A 6016-nucleotide genomic window follows, 5' to 3' on the forward strand; every position below is an offset into this window, starting at 1 on the left:
TCGATGTCCTGAATAATTTTGACTTTGGGGAAGAACCAGAAGTCGAATGGTGACAGATCCCATGAATAAGTTGGATGAGGACACATCGTGATGTTTTTATTTAACAGAAATTGCCATATACCAGCAGTGATGTGTGACACGGAGCATTGTCATGATGGAGGATGATTTACAGCACACTTTAAAACACACCTTCTCTCAACCTGACTGACTGTACTGAACAAGTTGAAATTTTTCACACAGTTACTAAGGTTCAACGCCGCTTCCCGTATTGAAGATCCCTGCATTTCTGTTGGATGGCGCTCGGCAGCAGCATTCAACGTAGGCTGCATGTCACACATCGCTTCTGGTATGGCAATTTCTGTCAAATAAAAACATTATTTGTCTTCATCCACCTTATTCACCGGGTCCGCACTGTGCGACTTCTGGTTCTTCCCCAAAGTCAAAATGACCATGAAAGGTAAACATTTTGAATCGCTTCAGGACATCGAGGCAGCCACGACAGCACAACTAAAGACACTCATGAAAGAAGACTTCCAGAACTGCTTCAGAAAGTGGCAAGAATGATGTGGTAAGTGTTCTCGAAGCAAGGGGGATTAATGGCAATGTGTCTTTTACTGTAATAAAAAGTTTTAAATTTAAGCATTCACTGTATTTTTTTTATCACACCTTGTAGGTGTTAATTAAAACGTACAAAAATCCAGCCAGTGAGGTGCCTAACAACAGTATGCTATTTGCGGAATTGCTGTAGAGGAAAGACAAACTGCACATTTTTGTGACATGTTCCTCAAACTGCGTGAAGAAATCAATGCAGTGGGTCATGACCAGCATTTTCTACCAAATACTATGGAAAAATTCATTGTACTGTGTATGGAAAGTTAAGTACCTGTATTGTTTGGGGACACTCCAAATTCTACATTTGTGTACTGGGTGTGGCAAGTTGTATTTTGAAAAAAAAAAAATGGCTACAGAAATACTGTAGTTCCAATCTTACCACTCCCTGTCAAAAGGTAGACTCTAATTCCTTTCCATTCCTTTCCTCTTGAACTTCAGCAGGACTCTGTGCAACAAAAGAATGTTGCAGAAAGGACACTGTGTGACGTCCAAGCCTAGGTCAGAAACTAGGATACATCTTTTGCCTGGTTTCTGCTCTCTCTCACTCTCTCTCTCTCTCTCTCTCTCTCTCTCTCTCAATTTCAGGATTTTTTTTTCTCTCTCTGAGCCCAGCTGCCATGTTGTAAGGGAGCCCAGGCAACCTGATGGTCCTAGATAAGTTTCCAGCCAAAGCAAGCACCAATCACCAGACAAGGAAGTACCGTGTTTCCCCAAAAATAAGACCTAGCTGGACCATCAGCTCTAATGTGTCTTTTGGAGCAAAAATTAATATAAGACCTGGTCTTATTTTACTATAATGTAAGACCAGGTCTTTATAATAAATATAATATAATATAATATAATATAATATAATATAATATAATATAATATAATACCAGGTCTTATATTATTTTTTGCTCCAAAAGATGCATTAGAGCTGATGGTCTGACTAGGTCTTATTTTCGGGGAAACAGGGTGAGTATTGAAATGATTCTAGCCACCAGCCTTTGAGACATCCAAACTGACACCCAGAGAAGCAGAAATGAGCTCTCCCCATCAAGCCCTGTTCAAAATGTAGATCTGTGAGCAAGATCAATGCCATTGTTTAAAGCCAGTAAATTTGGGGGTAATTTATTACATAGCCATAACACCTGGGTGGCTGGGTCACATGTGAAATTTGTATCTTACTATAGGTCACATAAAGAAAAAAACATCATTGAAATCCACTGCTCTAGTGACAAGACTTCATAACAATCAAGGAAACAAATGAACATGATCTTTGAAGACAGGAACACCTGCTATGAAGGCAATAAAACAAGGTCATAAGACAGAGTCATTAGAGTTGGGGCAGGGGAGGAAAGCGACTTTAAGTCAGACGGTCTGGGTTGGATTCCCTGAGTAATAAAAAGGTGCTGGGATACAAATCACCAGACAGAAGAAAGAGCAGTGCAAAGGCCATTAAGATGGGGAAATTTTTAATTTTGTTTAAGAACTAGTGAGGAGGTTTGAATGGTTGGAAATGAGTGAAGGAGATGAAGCCAGGAGCCCTGAAGCTTTTTCTGGTATAACAGGAAGCATTGAAAGGTGTTAAATAGGGGTGAGCTGTGGAGTGGACTGGCTCCAGATCTTTCAGAATTGAGAGAACTTGTGAGCAGACTGGATGTGCAGAATGAGCAAGAGAAAGAGGATGCTTCCTGGCTGTTCGACCTAATACCTTGATGGTGGAGGTGCTAGTGGTCAAGAGGGGGATAAGCAGGCTTGGACATGAGGGATTGCACGAAATGAACAGTTTGGGGAAGTTCCTAATGCCTGGGGATGGCCACATGGAACTATCAAGAAGGTGGTTGGTTGGCTATATGAGTCTACAGGACATTTGGGCTGGGGATAAAAATCCAGGAGTCCAAAGACCAGATGAGACTATCCTGAGGGAGAGTAAGGAGAAGAAGACGTCCACGGCCCAAGCTCTGAGACACTCCAACTGTAGAAATTGTAGAAAAGAAGAGAAGCCAGTAAAACAGAGAAGACACAGGTGGGGAGGGAGGAAAGAAGCTACCACTCAGGAAATGTGATTTCGATTGACCTTCAGGAATCTGACATGTCCTGAACCCCAGGCCTGGGGCCACCTTTCTCCTCAAAGCTTACTTCCATGAGATAGTTTTTGCCAAACCTCAGGGGCTGCTCATGTTTTTATATTTTTACAGTGGTCATGTAGCGGGGGACACCCTTACAACTAATAGATTTATTTAGTCTTTCTTGGGTCACAGATCCCTTTGAAATCTGACAGAAACAATGAGAGAGCTTCTACCTTGAAAAAATGTACCCAATATCCATTCATTTTGGGATTTTGTGTAGCTTTTGAGTTTAGGATCCCAGAAGTCCATCCCCAGATTTTCAGGTTAAGAAGCTCCCCACCCTTTGTCTCATGGACCAGCCAGCAGATGTGGCAGCCATGACACCTGAGTGGTTTCCTACAGAAATATCTGTGTTGGGGCATGGAGCTGGGTCCCCAGAATCAGCACTCAAAGAGAGTGTTGCTCACCCTCCTGATGGCTGAGCACTGGACGCTGACATCAGCTGTGTGAACTTTGGTGGCAGGGGCTTACGTTCTGTGACTAAAGGCAGTAGATTACCTAACAATGCAGAGTGAAATAAAGAGAAGATAAGACCTTGGGTTCAGTTTTTGGCTCTGTAATTTACCTGTGACCTTGGTGAGTTCTTAACCTTTCTAAGCCAGTGGCTAATGATAGCTCTCTTATCAGCTGGGGCGGGATGTTCAAGAGACAAACCATTTGAGATTGCACAACCATACCCTGACAGATATAAATGCTCCAAATCAAAAAAGTCCACTCACCTCCCTTCCAAAAAGCAAAGTTAGAACGACCTCAAGCTAATAGGATAGCTATTATTTAAAAAAAAAAAAAAAAAAAAAAAGAGTAACAAGTGTTGGCAAGGATTTGGAGAAACTGGAACACTTGTATGCTGTTGGTGAGAATATAAAATGGTGCAGCCACTATGGAAAAAAAATATAGTGATTCCTCAAAAAATTAAAAAGAGAATTACCATAAGACCCAGTAATTACACTTATACTCATATAACCCCAAAATGGAAAGCTGGAACTTGAAGAGATATTCATGCATCCAGCATTATTAACAGTAGCCAAAAGGTAGAAGCAACCTACGCAGTTGTCCATTGTTAGATGGCTGCATAAACAAAATGTGGTATGTACATACAATGGAATATTATTCAGTCTTAAAAAGGGAGGGCATTTTTTGAAAAGGTTTCATTGGGGAAGGGGAACAGGACTTTATTGGGGAACAGTGGTGTGTTTTCCCCAGGACTCATCAGCTCCATTCAAGTCAAGTTGTTGTCCATTGTGGAGGGCGCAGCTCAGCTCCATATCCAGTCACCATTGTTAGTTGCAGGGGGCGCAGCACACCATGCCTTGCGGGAGTTGAACCGACAACCTTGTGGTTGAGGTCTGTGCTCCTACCAACTGAGCCATCCGGGAGCTCAGAGGCAGCTCAGCTCAAGGTGCTGTGTTCAATCTTAGTTGCAGGGGGTGCAGCCCACCATCCCCTGTGGGAGCCGAACTGGCAACCCTGTGGCTGAGAGCACATGCTCCAACCAACGCAGTTGGGAGCTCAGTGGCAGGTCATTGACCCCACTCCAGCTGCGGAGGGCACAGATCACCAGCCCATGCGGGAACCAAACTGGCAGCCCCATTGCCCAGAGCGCGTGCTCTAACCAACTGAGCCACCTGACCGCCCAGGAAGGGCATTTTGACACATGCTACAACATGGATGAAACTGGAAGACATTATGCTGACTGAAATAAGTTGTACACAAAGGGAAAATACTGTATGATTCACTTATTTGAGGTCCCCAGAGTAGGCAAATCCTAGATACAGAAAGTAGAATGGTGGGTGCCAGGGGCTGGGGAGGGGGAATGGGAAGTTAGTGTTTAATGGGGAAGAGTTTCAGTTGGGGAAGATAAAAAGAGTTCTGGAGATGGATGGTGGTGATGGTGGCACAACGGACTATACTTAATGCCACGAAACTGGGCACTTAAAAATGGTTTAGATAGTAGATGTTATGTATACTTTATCACAATTAAAAATACATGTATATTGGGGGCGGCCGGTTAGCTCAGTTGGTTAGAGCGCGGTGCTCTTAACAAGGTTCCCGGTTCGATCCCCACATGGGCTAGTGTGAGCTGCGCCCTCCACAACTAGATTGAAACAACTACTTGACTTGGAGCTGATGGGTCCTGGAAAACCACACTTAAACAAATAAAAGCTGAAAAAAAATACGTGTATAAAAAAATCAAAGCAAGATTTGGTGGGGTGGGGAATAGGTTCTTAAGCATTAGCTGAACAAGATTAAGAAAAATGACATAATGGTCCCCGGCAATTACTTGTGAGAAACAATTTTTTAAAAAATTTCCAAAAGGCCCTTTCTTGGCTCACAAACCTCTCTGAAAAATTGACAAGTGCTGTGGACCTTCTGCTCATACAACTTTGCATAAAACTTCTGGGACTTCCTAAAACCTCTGAAAGCGACCCGTTAACTCCTGGTTGAACAGTCCAGAGGTAAAACGATGGAAGTGAGAAGTTAGGAGAGCAGTCATCAATCATTAATCACCTTTAGAGGGAGTGAGGGGGAAGGGCTGGGGACTGGGGACCAGCCACAGGCCCAGGTTGCCCCACTTCCTGTCCTGGTGCTGATGACTGTTTTCGAAAAGCCATGGAGCTGTACACTTTTGTGCACGACTTGTGCACAAAATGTATGTTTGTTTTTATTTTATTTTAAGTTTATTGGGGTGACAGTCATTAGTAGTTAGATTTCAGGTGTACAATTCTGTAATACATTATCTATATCTCACCACCCAGAGTCAGCAAAATGTATGTTTATTATACCTCAAAAAATAAAACACCTGAACAAAATATTTTAAGATCCATCCTATTAGAAAAAGGTTTGGCAGGGGATACTTAAAAATGTTGACTATGGTGGCCATTTCTACCAAGTGAAACCATGGCACCCTCCACTATGCCAAATATTTCTATATTGTTTGAATTTTGCTTTTTACGATCAGTATGAATTTTTCTGCCGGAGGGAAAAAACAATCAGTAAAGACTTTGTCTGAGGTGTTCACTGTGGTTGTTTGTTAGAACTTTCTGCCAGGATGGCAATATTCTCTCTCTCTCTGAAGCCCAATACAATAGCCACAAGCCAAGTGTGACTATTGAGCATAAGTTAATCATAATTAATTTACATTTAAATGGAAATAGTTACATGTGACTAGTGGCTACAGTATGGGACAGTGCTGGTAAGGGAGTTTATTGTAATATTCTTGCCATTTTTCTGTAGCTTTGAACATTGTTCAAAATAAGTGAATTCTAAAAAAGATTTATGTTAAATCTTAAAAG

This window comes from Rhinolophus sinicus, chromosome 15 (genome assembly GCF_057876585.1).
Source record: "Rhinolophus sinicus isolate RSI-liver-muscle chromosome 15, RSI-T2T, whole genome shotgun sequence".
Lineage (NCBI taxonomy): Eukaryota > Metazoa > Chordata > Mammalia > Chiroptera > Rhinolophidae > Rhinolophus > Rhinolophus sinicus.